Source organism: Sceloporus undulatus, chromosome 6 (genome assembly GCF_019175285.1).
Source record: "Sceloporus undulatus isolate JIND9_A2432 ecotype Alabama chromosome 6, SceUnd_v1.1, whole genome shotgun sequence".
NCBI lineage: Eukaryota > Metazoa > Chordata > Lepidosauria > Squamata > Phrynosomatidae > Sceloporus > Sceloporus undulatus.
In genome coordinates, this window is record NC_056527.1 from 9,595,003 (window position 1) to 9,608,709 (window position 13,707).

The 13,707-nt window shown below is 41.6% G+C and overlaps 1 protein-coding gene across 3 annotated transcripts in view; it reads right to left on the bottom strand.

Moving 5' to 3' along the window:
* The window catches only part of WDR86 (WD repeat domain 86), a 32,613-nt gene extending 27,934 nt beyond the window's left edge, over positions 1–4,679 (bottom strand). For all 3 annotated transcript variants that reach the window (XR_006104762.1, XR_006104761.1, XM_042476618.1), the window contains exon 1: positions 3,942–4,679. The gene's annotated coding sequence lies outside the window, so the exon portion shown is untranslated. The remainder of the gene's footprint in view (positions 1–3,941) is intronic.
* Between the last annotated feature and the right edge of the window lie 9,028 nt (positions 4,680–13,707).

A 13,707-nucleotide genomic window follows, 5' to 3' on the forward strand; every position in this document is an offset into this window, starting at 1 on the left:
GATGCATTGTTAGTGGGGGAGGGGGATAGTTATAGGTCTCAGGGCCTGAATACACTGCAGAAATAATCCGGTTTAAAACTGCTTTAATTGCCCTGGCTCAGTGCTAGGGAATCCTGGGAATTGTAGTTTGTTGTGGCACCAGAGCTCTCTAACAGAGAAGGCTGAATATCTCACAAAACTACAATTCCAGAGTTCCCTAGCATTGATGAGTCTGTTAAAGTGGTCTCAAACTGGATTATTTCTGCAGTATGTTTTGGCACTCAGTTTGAGAAGGAGGCTTTGGTCCAAAACACACTGCAGAAATAATCCTGTTTCAGACTGCTTTAACTGCCCTGGCTCAATGCTGGGGAATTCTAGGAATTGTAGCTTGTTGTGGCACCAGAGCTTTGTCACAGAAAAGGCTAAGGAGTTTCACAAAACTCTCAGTTCCCAGAATTCCCTAGGATTGAGCAAGAGCAGTTAAAGCAGTGTCAAACTGGATTATTTCTGCAGTAGACCAAGGTTCAAATCCCATTTTTCACTTGGACAGTTCCCTCCTGGGAAAAACTGTCCCATCCCACTAGACACACAGGGTGACGTCTTGTTTCTCTCAGCAAATCTCCTCTGTTTGCTTTACTACGTTGTGTGCCTTCAAGTCATTTTATGGCGACCCTATCATGGGATTTCCTTGGTCAGTTTCTTCAGAGGGGGTTTGCTATTGCCATCCTCTGGAGCTGAGAGAGTGTGACTTGCCCATGGTCACCCAACATGGCTAAGCTAGGATTCGTACCCTGGTGTCCAGAGTCCCATGCTGAAACCACTATGCCACACTTATTCTACTACTCATACAATAACATCCAAAATCCACAAAACAGTGGCGCGTTCTGGACGGGCCCTATGGGGCGCCGTTGTTACGTGCGAGGGGCGGCGCTTCCTGACGTGCCTTGCCCCTCGTGCGTGACGAGTACGTCAAAATGGCAGCACCGCATACAGATGGGCACCGCCATTTTGATGTCGCGGACGCATGGCGTCCGGACGTCGTGCACTGGAAGTGGCGCCACGAGTGCGCACCTCGCGCTGCCTCTACCAGTGCCCAGGAAGAAGCGCCATTTTGCTGCAGCGCAAGACCACCGCGCCAGTGATACCTTAATTGTTATTGCTGTCTTCAAGTGGATTTGTGGATTTATGGCAACCCTAAGGGAAACCTATCATGGGGTTTTCTTGGCAAGTTATATCAGAGGTAGTTTGCCATTGCCATCCTCTGAGGCTGAGAAAGTGTGACTTGCTCATGGTCACCCAGTGGGTTTCCATGGCCAAGATGGGATTTAAACTTTGGTCTGCATAGTTTTAGTCCAATGCTCAAACCACTATGCCACTCTGGCTCTTGACTGAGTCATCCAAAATATATATTGCAAGCTTTTGAAGCTTTTGGCTGGCCCAATAAAGTTTTTGTAGATTTTGGATGTTTTTGTACTTTTTTATATGGCCAAGAGGTGACTGCAGTCAAGAAATCAGAAGAAGACTAGGAATGGGAAGCGCAGCAGTAAAAGAACTAGACAAGATCCTAAAGAGTTAAGATAATACAGTTGGTCCTCCATATTTACAAATTCTTAATCCACAGATCCAAGCGTCCACAGCTAGAAAATATTCTCCAAAAAAGTATAAATTCCAAATAGCAAACCTTCATTTTGTCATTTTATGTAAGGGACATAATTTTACTATCTAATAGGACTTGAGCATCCACGGATTTTGGTATCTACAAGGGTGTCCTGGAACCAAACCCCAGCGGATACCAAGGGCACAATGTACTAAAGCTAGAATCGTCCAATCCATTGTATTTATTCCCCATGATGTACAGATGTGAGAGCTGGACAGTGAAGAAAGAAGATAGGAAGGAAATCAATTCCTTTGAGATGTGGTGCTGGAGAAAGAGTATTGAGGATGCCATGGATGGCCAGAAAGACAAACAAATGGGCCATGGACAGATTAGGCCTGAAATCTCTCTGGAAGCCAAAGTGATAACATTGAGGCTGTCGTACTTTGGCCATGAGAAGCCATTATTCATTAGAGCAGTGGTTCTCAATGTCTGGTACTGCAAGTGTTTTGGACTTCAATGCCCAGAAGCCCCAACTAGTTTGGCCAACAGTCAGGAATTCTGGGACATGAAGTCCAAAACATCTGAAGGACCACAGTTGGGGAATCACTGCATTAGAGAAGAGAATTGAATTTATCACACGTGAGGAATTTCTCTTAATTTCGAATGAAAAGTAATTGGGCCAGAACACATTCACGTAAAGTCATTAGTTTAGCGAAATTACGTGAATGCTCATTGCATTCGAACTGGCTCCCCATTGGCCAAAAATAGCATGTCATTGCCCAAATTTGCGTGTGGCAGTCTATAATGTGAAACCCCATGACTGCGCTCGGACTGACTTCCCATTGCCCAAATTTGTGTGTGGTAGTCTATCACGCAATAACATTAAACCCCATGATTGCGTTCAGATTGCCATTGGATTTTACTTCCAATTTCCCTTGTCTGATAAACTCCAATGATGCTGGGAAATTTAGTGAGGCAGACTGCGTGCCAAATGGACTCAGCTAGGGAGGTCATGGGTCTGAATTTCCAGGGTCTGAGCAGAGCAGTAGAGGACAATGGGGCTTGGAGTTGTCTCATCCACAGGGTCGCCATGAGTTGGTGTTGACTCGAGACTAGTAAACAACAAATATGTCCAACATGGCTACCCCTGGATATGACTACCATCCATAGGTTGCATCTCCAAGATTGCTCCAAGGATAACACAATGGCGGGTTACAGACCGCCGCTGTTTGCTCCGTGCAGGAGCCGCAGCAGTCACACCGCGCGGCTCCCGCACGGACATAAAAAGAAGCTCCAAAATGGAGCTTCTTTAAGCAGTGCCTCTATGACGGCGTGAGGCACCAGGGGGGGACTCACGACATCATAGATGCCGCGACACGTGCAGACGCACAGCGTCCGATACATAAATATGGCGGCGGCCATGTGGAATGGCCGCCGCCATATTGTACGTACATAATACGTACTAGGGTTAGGGGGGTGCAGAAGCACCGCCCCTTCCTAACCCTAGTACGTATTCATTACGTACTAAATGGCGGTGTGTAACCCGCCAATGGCACTTTCCCCCTCATCTCCTATGGTGCCTCTTTCCAATGACATTTTATAAGCAATAAATAGTGACTCTACAGCCCATATTTCTGAGAACGTGAAAGTCATGGTGCAAAGGTGTGCACTAGATACACACACGATGACCCCCACAAAGGAATATATTAATAACATAATTTATACCGTGGGCCTTTGTTATCCGCTGGGAGTTTGGTTCCAGGACCCACCATGGATACCAAAATCTGTGGATTTCCAAGTCCCTTTAAATACTATGGTTAGGGAAATGGTGTCCCATATATAAAATAGCAAAATCAAGGTGTGCTATTTGGAATTTATATCTTTTTGGAATATTTTCAAGCCATGGATGCTTGAATCTGCAAATAAAAACAACGTGGATACAGAGGGTTGACTATATAAAGAACATATGATTCTATGAGAAAATTCTTCTTCCTCCAGGAATTATACTTCCCTGCCCCACAGCAATCCTGGTTCTCCATTAAAGGCAGCCTTTGTGAATATTTGCGCATTCCCAGAGAGGAAAGTACTTATCCAAATGGTGCAAAGGATCTCTCCAATACCCTGCTCCTATCCCGATGGTACTATTCTCAACCACAATTAGTTACGAATGTGCATTTCTCTTTCACCTTCTAACCAGTATAATTTTATTGTTATCATTTTGCTATAATAAGAAAACAAAGATTGCACACAAACACCCCCCAAGACATTCACATCGGGCACAATTTCCATATTTCCTCTTAAGCAATCTCTCAGATTTTAACATTTTATTACATAGCATGCACGCACACACACAAGTTTTACTTACTTCATTCCAAATCCTAGTCCCAAGGGATGATCTTCTATTGCTCACAACCTCTGATGGGGGCACAAGCCTTTGGAGAATAGCCAAGTCATCCAACACACACTCCTTTCGCCTTTCAAAGGAGCACCTGAAAAGTTTTAGCTCTTCAAACCCAAACTTTGTCCAAAAATTAAAAAGGAGCACAAAAAAAGTGCAAGGATTTGCCCAGTGGACTCAGGGCCATTCACATTGTTGCAAGGGGAGAAAAGGAAATGCCAGAAGGATACAGCCCCCTGAGAGGAAAGCAGTTTGATAACTGAAAAACTCACTTCCAGGCAGCAGAACTCATTTCCTTCCATGATAAGAAGCAAGAAAAAGAAACAAGGATGGAGCGGGGAGGGGGCACTTTTCTGGTTAAATAGTGCCTTTCCCCCCAACTTTCTGAATCTTCACTTTCTCCAAGGAGTTTGTTGCTTTTTTGGCATCCCAAGAAGATGCTGATGTTGATCTGGAGCCTGAGCTTAGTACAATTCATTGTAACTACTGCAGCATTTTCAAGAGGAAGGGGGGAAGGCTGAATGTTTAAAAGTCTTCCTGTTTAGAGATCCTAGCTGCCTTTTGTCTCCTTTTCTTACACCCTTCGGTTGCTTTGAAACCGTCTCCTTCCCTTTCTCCTTCTCCTTCTCCTTCTATTTCTCCACTTCTTCCCTCAAACTTTATTTTGCTGTTTCTTAGATCCATACAGTTGTGCAGAGCATAACTTGTCGGTCTGTTCATGCTCTGCAGGGGATCAAATACCACCCCTCAGATTTCTACATGGTCCTAAAGAAAGCTGAATTAAATAATAGGAACTGCTATGATTCAAACTGCTCAGCAACATCCCCTTCCCAACCACCATTCCCTTCGCCTTTTGTGTCGAGTCTTTTTAGATTGTAAGCCTGAGGGCAGGGAACCGTCTAATTAAAAAGAGTGTATGTACAGTGCTGTGTAAATTTACAGCGCTCTATAAATAAAGCTTAATAATAATAATTCCTGGCAATGAAGGAAGGCTCATGGTTCACAGAAAGATCAAGACTCTTTGCTACCTGAGGCGAACGATAAGCTTCCCATCCTGTCACCCCGTTTCATGCACAAAAGCAAACTAGACTGGCAATTAAATGTTACTTCAAAATGGGTAATGGGTAACATTGGGAATAGAGGACAGTGTCAAGTAATAGAGGATCGTGCCCTCTATTAAACCAGAGAATCCTCAACTGTTATAAGGGAATGGAAGATGGGATGATTAAGCATGATCATCTCTGTTTAGTGTTTGGATAGGAATTGTTATTGTTGTGTGCCTTCAAGTCATTTCTGACTTCTGTGACCCTAAGGCACATCTATCATGGGGTTTTCTTGGCAAGATTTGCTCAGAGGACATTTGCCTTTGCCTTAATCTGAGGCTGACTTACTTTGACTTGCCCAAGTTCACCCAGTAACAGAGCAGGAATCTGAACCCCGATCTCCAGAGTTGTAGTCCAACACTCAAACTACTACACCACACTGGCTTTCTTCTTGGGTAGGAGACTGCCAAAGAATTCCAGGTGCTGTAGGCTATATTTCAGAAGACATATAGCTTACAACAAACCACTTCTGAGTATCCATTGCCTAAGAAAACCCTATGAAATTTCTGGGGCCACTCTGAAGGCACCTAACATACTCACATGATGGGACGAATGGCAAGCGCATTTCAGTGCCACAGCTATGTGGATGCCTGGAGCATTTGTCTCACATTGCAATAGCATTTACATTTCTATGCCGCGTAATAGTGAACTCAGCACTCTCAGTCTAAATGGTTTACAATCTGAAAGCCAATTGCCCCCAACAAGGTGGGTATTCATTTTACGGATCTACAAAAGGATGGAAGGCTGTGTCAACCTTGGAGCTCTGGAATTGAACTCACAACCTTATGGCTACAGTATCAGCATTTAACCATTGCGCCACCAGAGCATTATCACATTGCTCAGTGATAGGACTGGTAGGCTCAGCGTAGAGTAAAGGAGGACAGAGACTGGCAACATTTCTCTAGGTTTTCACAGGCCTCTTTCTCAGCCCCTTCAAAGAGCCAGCGTGTCATAATGGTTTGAGTGTTGGACTATGAGTCTGAAGACCAGAGTTTGATTCCCAGCATGGCCATGAAATCCACTGGGTGACCTTGGGCAAGTCACACTCTCTCAGCCTCAGGGGAAGGCAATGGCAAACCTCTGAACAAAATTTGCCAAGAAAACTTCATGATAGGATTGCCATAAGTCGATAACTACTTGAAGGCGCCCAACACACACACAGACACAGACACACACACATCTGAAGATGTAAGATATTGAAACAGTGACATTTTGTGTGTCAGCACAAGCTAAGACCTGTCATTAAGCACCTAGACAGGTTAATAAACATGGGAGACTGAGAAAAGAGTTCAAGGATGGCATTAGAGAAAAGGTTCATCTGTGCTGCTTGCTAAATAAGCAGAAAGAAAAAGTTGGTTGACTTCTGAACAATTGAATTTGTCAATATGGCTGTATACTGTACACACAACTGGAAGCTGACTGTGTGAATTCACAATTTTTAAGCATGACATTTGGTATTGTACAAAACCTCTGTGTGTGTGTGTCTGCATCTGTATTTGTGTTTTGTTCCGTGATGGCAAATTCACACATATAAATCAACATTTCACATTGCGGGAATCAGTTCCTGAACATGCATTTTGTGGGAATCAGTCCAAAAATTCCAAACCAAGTGGGTGGGCAAAGCTAGAGCAAAGAACATGGGCTGCTGATTTTCTATGAAGTACAATCCAATTATTCTGGGCAAAACCTGTTTATTAATCTACCAGCAGATTCTTCCTGCTTTATTTTGCAGGAGCCACAGGGAAGTTGGAGGGCCATGAAGACATGGCAGCCAAATTGGTTCCAGCTGTGCCTCATTTGAGGTCAGGAAGGCAGCAACCCATATGCAAGCAGTGAGCCTGGACAGTTGAGTCGTGTCATAATGTCAGTTTGGCAGACAAGTTTTATCATACCATAGTCAAATATGTCCAGTGCAAACATTTGAGACTTTAGCACCAATCTGATCTATTCAGCCATGTACAGTAATTATTTGCAGCTCTCAAAATGCATCTGAGGAAGTAGACTGAAGACTACAAATTCTCATGCTGTCAACTTCTTCTTTTTGGTTAGTCTCAAAGGGGCTAAAAGATCTCTCTCCATACTGATTCTACAGACTAACATGGCTATGTATTTGCAGCTCTGTTCATGGGCTTAAAGGAGTTAATATTACCATTACAGCCATGGGTAAAATGTACTGTTTTGTAATTACTTCACCAAATTGCAGAATTGGTTCCAGGAATGACTGTAGAATAGTAGTTTTGTTGTGAGAGATGGAGTGATTGATAGATTTAAAGCATTTATGTATTGCATCTCAACCCAGTAATGCCCCTGAGGCAATATACAATAAAACAATTAAAAAAATTAAATGCATGAGACTTAAAGGTTGTTTTGTAACATCCATACATAACCTTCATAGCATGCATACAAACTGAACATGGGGAGGTAAGCAAAAACCCTGACAGTGCAGCTTTTGAAAGTCACATCGGGTTTCCCTGAAACAAAAACAATAACCAGCTTTGAACTTGTCTCACTCCCACAGAGCTGTTTTCTATTTAGCTGGAAAACATACATGCACAGAGAGATTTCTTTTTCCTTCACTAGCTACAAACTAGTTTCCAAACTGTTTCTCACAAATGCTTACTAAACGAGTAACAGTGTGTTTTGTGGCTAGCATCCACTATCCATCAACAGTTTTCAATGATGTTTTAAGCAACCACTCTCCATCCTACAGAACCGTTGTTGTTGTTGTTGTTGTGTGCCTTCCAAGTAATTTCTGACTTATGGAGACCCTAAGGTGACCCTATCATGGGATTTTCTTGGCAAGATTTGTTCAGAGGAGGTTTGCCATTGCCTTCTCCTGAGGCTGAGAGCAAGTGACTAGTCTGAGGATGATACGGAAGGAAATTAAAAGTGGCAAACGCCTCTTTCCTTTGTCTTCACAAACAGCCCTGTCAGGGCTGTACACACAGGAGTACAGAAGGCAATCTGGGTTCAGTGGTTGCATCAAACCATTAAAAATGACAGTTTTCCAAAATTTTCTTCATCTCTATCTGATTCTGCATTATTAAATGCATCTGAGGAAGTAGGCTCAAGTCTAGGAAAGCTCATGCTATCAATTTCTATCTTTCAGTTAGTCCCAATGTGCTGCAAGGTCCCTTTGTATACATCATTAGTTGTGTGTTATCTGCCTTCATGCCAAATCCAACATATGGCAACCCTTTCATAGAGTTTTCTTGGCAAGGTTTATTCAGAGAAGGCTTGTCATTGCTTTCCTCTTTGGCTGACAGATTGGGACTTCCTCAAGGTTATCCACTGGGTTTCCATCACTGTTCTGTGCTTTAAAGCTTGGTCTCCCAAAGCCCTAGTCCAAAATTCAACCACTGCACCACACTTTAGTTAGTACCATGCAAAACACTACAGAAAAGGTTATCCCCATATTCAACAGCCATAACAACTCTATTAAGAATCCTTCCTTTGTATATGTTTTGTAGAAGAAACACTACCCTGGCTAACACAGCTTCTCTTTAACTTGGCAAGTGAGCATCCAGACTTCTACCGCAAGCTTCAATTCAGTTGGAATGAAATAAAAGCAAGAGAAAAAAACAAAACCGGCATTTGATCCTGCATTGTTTTGTTTTCAAGAAGCAAAAGAGTTTTGGACAAAACCTCTGTTTAAATTTGACAACAAAATAAATAAATGCATTACTTTTAAAAAGAAAGGGGATAAAACTACTGTTTTATGGGGCCAAATCCAAAATGATTAGAACTGCTATGAGCTTCAGTGAATAACAAAGGTATGTTTGTTCTTTCTGGCAAGTGGAACCGACGTTGCCCAAAGGCGAAGTAGTCAGTCTCAAGACCCTTCTTAATCAAATGAAACACAATCTAAAGTCTTGCCAGGCAAACTTTCCTAGAAGATCAGCCCTCTCCTGTTGTCTAGCTGTAGCCAGTGACAGTCAAAAGACAGTGGGCCCTCCACATTTTCTATGGCTAGGGGTGTAGGACCCCCATGAAAGTGGGAAAATCTCAAACAAAAAGCACTACTTTTTTTAACTTGAAAGAACACTTCTCTAGAAATCTGTAAGTCCTCCAGTACAACTCTATGGCCCACATCCACCAGAATCCTGCTGGAGGATGTACAAATGTCTAGATAAGTATTTTCTATGGAAATCTCTAGGTCATCCAGTGTAATTCTTTGGTCAACTTCCAGCAGAGCCATGCTGGAGAACCTAGAGATTCCTAGGGAGAACATATTAATCAAATCTGTGGATAATCAAATCTGCAAAAGTCAAAGCCGCAAGTGTGTGTGTGGGGGGTCGACTGTATGTTTAGTTATAGATGTTCTTCTGTTTCACTGTATTATATAGAGTGAGGGGAGGTGAACAATATGCAGATTTAAAATTGCTGTTAGACTGTAAGTCCATAGGTCCTAGCCACCATAGCTAATGGTGAGAGATAATGGGAAATGCAGTTAAATAAAATATAGAGAGCAACATGTTGCCTTACAGACCATTCAGTTGCAATGGGTCATTTAGCAGGTTGCTTTAAAAATGAAAGACAGACAAATTGAAACCTTAGTAATAAAAGCTAATAGAAAGCCGTATAGCTTTCTATGTTCTTTCTGACCTGTTTGTGCTTTTTAAAGTACAGGTGACGCACGGCAGTAGGGCTCTGTGTGTTTGTGCAGCCTCTCATAGCTTGTGTCTTCTGCCTCATTGATACCATTTGCCATCTTGTGTTGCTTGGCCACATGTGACCCAGTTTTCATCTGTGAAATGCTGAAGGATATACTATCACTTGACCATCTCAAGTCTGTTCTTCTTAAGAAGTGTCCATACTGAGATGGCCAATGTCACTGCAGTTTCCTTTCCGGCCTGTTGGTTGTACGAAGCTGAAATCTCTCGTCCAAGCATGTACCTAAGTGCTGAGTTACTCTCAACTGGCAGATCCTAGGTTAGGTGGATCCAGTATCACGTCAGATTGTGAAATCAATTTTTTTGGAGATTGTGCTCAGAAACTTGGATCTAAGACAGGTGCCATACATATTTTGTTGCTGTTGTGTGCCTTTTAATTGTTTCCAACTTATGGTGATCCTAAGGCAAACCTGTTATGGGGTTTTCTTGGCAAGATTTGTTCAGATGAGGTTTGTTATTGCCTTCCTCTGAGGCTGAGAGCATGTGACTTGCCCTAGGTCACCCAGTGGGTTTCATGGCAAAGCTGGGAATTGAACTCTCGTCTCCAGAGTCATAGCCCAACACTCAAACCACTAAACCACACTGTCATACATGTTATACATGGAGGTATCCTCCTCCTCCGGTAAAGCACATGATGAGCAATTATGGATTATCCACAATTTGTGTCAGTTTCCATTATATCTTGTGAGCCGCCTTGGGTTCCCCTTCTGGGAAAAATGTGGCATAAAAATGAAAGGAAATGAAATAAATAATTTAATGTTGCTTCCTGATACTTCTTATTTTCTCATCCAAATGCTGTGTTGACCTAACAAAAATGCAGTAGAAAGGAGACATGTCTGCATGACTGTCAAAATGTTATGTGACTGTCAAAATGTCATTTGATTTCCCCCCCAAAAAAGTGGGATGTACAGCAATTAATAGTGCCACCACCCAACACCTTTGTCCTTTCTGGAAGAGGCCAAAGAGGTCACTTGTCACAGCGCAAGGAAAGAGAGAGATTGCTTGGATCTTGAATCCCATTTTGGGAGAAAAGCGGGATATAATTACTTGAAATAAATAAATAAATTGTACCTGGACTATTTCACATATAATCAATGAACACTGATCATCGCTGTGAGAGCACAGACACTACCAGAGTCACAGGTCCTTTTCTCTGAGACATCTATTTTTGTATCTTTGACACTGACAGAAAAGTGTTTCAATGTGTCCAACTTTCTTGATGCATTATAAAAAATATGTCCAGCAATTTTCAGGTTGGGCACATGCAAGGCAAATTGGAGCCAGTGGAGCTTCGAATGCCTGCAATATGTATTTTGTACCAATAAAGGTATCTAGTTTTGTGGATTTTGAGTAATTTACAATTTACTTCCAACAACATGTAACTTCCTACTGGAACGGCCATTATAGGAAAGGGCTGGGAGTAGCCAGAGTCTCTTTGAGTTAATACACACCTGCACACACTAATGCATCCCATATTTTGGTGAAAGCCCTTCACTTCCAGGCAGTGAACTGGCCTGTTGCCCAGTCTTTCAGATTTTGTGCAATACATTCCCAAAGGGATAACTGAAAACAAGCCAGAGGATGTCAGCATAAAACAAGGGTCTTGCTTGACATCAGTTTTACTTATACCAGAGAAAAATGGGGGAAAGGACCCTTAGTTTTACATATCTATACAAAACAAAGAAACAAATAAATGAAACCTGCTGTTGACCATTCTCATCTCTAAAAACCAATCTTCTTTGACCTCTGAATTTTGACAAGTAAATTCCCAAACTCAAAATGGACTCTAAAAGGCAGACTTCATTCCCTGTGAGAACTGTGTTGGCTTTGTTCCTTCCGCTCATGAAGAGGAGTGAAATTAAACAAATCCCCAGGTTGGGCACATGCAGATGGCTCTTATTAACATACCTGTCAACTCTGGAAAATGCAGAAATCAGAAACTCACCCTCTGACTTTGAAATCCCCAAGCCTCATCCCTGCAATCTGAGCCAAGAAATGAAAGCTGCACTCAGATATTTTCACATTTGCATTGATGGAATCACATTCTTGAATTAACATTGAAAGCATTAAGAGGTTTTTCATTTTGCCAAACGTATGTTAGAGTATACTTTCACATGCAAGGTTTAAGTCATAGTCAGGCTGTCTCCATACTGTTTATGTTAACAGAAGATCATTGTTCATATGGAAAGGAAGGTGGCATTTTCAAAATAACTAATGAGTTTTACATTTGTGTAACAAAACCAACTGAAGCAAAAGCTGCTTTGAACTGTAAACTTGAGAACAATTTAATTCATACTTTAAACCCTCCTGTGCCTGTTATATATTTTAATCTAGATATAATCTGCAATACTAGTTTGCAGACTATTTATTGAAAATTATTATGATTTATTTTTCATGTAGAAAAAGAAATACAATGTTGTAAGCAACTCTGTTTTGGTTTTTTGGGGTATATCCACACTGTAAAAATAATGCAGTTTGTTACCACTTTTAAGCGCTGTAACTCCACCCTATGGAATCCTGGGATTTGTAGTTTTACAAGATCTTTAGCTTTCTCTGCCAAAGAGTGCTAGTACTTACAAAACTAAATATCCCAGGATTCTATAGGATGGAGCCATGGCAGTTAAAGTGGTGTCAAACTGCATTATTTCTAAAGTGTAGATGCACCCTAAGACTTGTTAGATGCTAAGAATTATATTTCTTCCATGTAGACTAGAACAAAGCTTATCAGGATATAGGCTATATCATGCTTGTGTAGAAAGTTATATCATGTTTTTACTAAACCACCCTTCACTGAATATAATAATAATAATAATAATAATAATTATTATTATTATTATTATTAACCTTTATTTATAAAGCGCTGTAAATTTACACAGCGCTGTACATACAATCGTTTTAATTGGACGGTTCCCTGCCCTCAGGCTTACAATCTAAAAAGACACGACACAAAGGGAGTGGTGGTGGGGAAGGGGCCTCTCTAGTAGGATAATACATATAAAATACATAGCAATACAGGAAATGATTCAATAAAACAGACAACAAAAGAACATCAAATCATCCCTCCATATCCATGAATTCAAGTATTTATGACTTGAAAACATATTTTTTAAAAAAGAATACGTCCAAATAGCAAACTTTGATTTTGCCATTTTATATAAAGGATACCATTTTATTTCCCCATTGCATATAATGGAATTTTTGTAACTCCTGTATTTTAATTTTATTGTCTATTGATTGTATTGTGTTTTTCGCTGTTGTAACCCACCTTGATCCCAGGAAAGGTGGGCTAAAAATAAAGTTTTTATTTTATTATTTAATTTGAGCATCCATGGATTTTGGTAACTATGGGCAGTTATGGAACCAGCCCCCAGTGGATACCAAGGGGCCACTGGACTTACATTGTGCAATTGATTTGTACATGCCAATGTGTCTGCTTATTGTCCCATAGTGCAATGAGGACTGAATAGTTTCTGATTTGTCAATCTCAGTGACGATAGTGGTACATTGAAGGCAATGACAAATACTTACACACCATCCAAGAATGTACAACTGTATGGTTGGAATCCTGTTGGCTAGCCCCGACTAAGGTTGATTCATCCATGAGTCAATACTGGTAAATCCTTTTCTGGCTGGCCCAGTTTGCAGTGTTTCTCATGTTCCTTGATTCTTGTTTGCACACTGCGTTTGGTGGTCCCTATGTAGACTTGTCTGCAGCAGAATGGTATGCGGTAAACTCCTGCGGCTGTGAGAGGGTCTCTCTGGCTGAGCGAAGCAGTTGCTGGATTTTCTTCATCAGTTTGTGAACCATTTGCAGGTTATACTTCCTCATCACTTTGCCTATTCTGTCTGTGACTCCTTTGATGCATGGTAAAAATACCTTGCTTTTTGGCGGCTGCTTGTCTTCACTTCTCTGGGTTTTCCTGGGCCTGGCAGCCTTTCTGATGTCTGAGGCCAAGG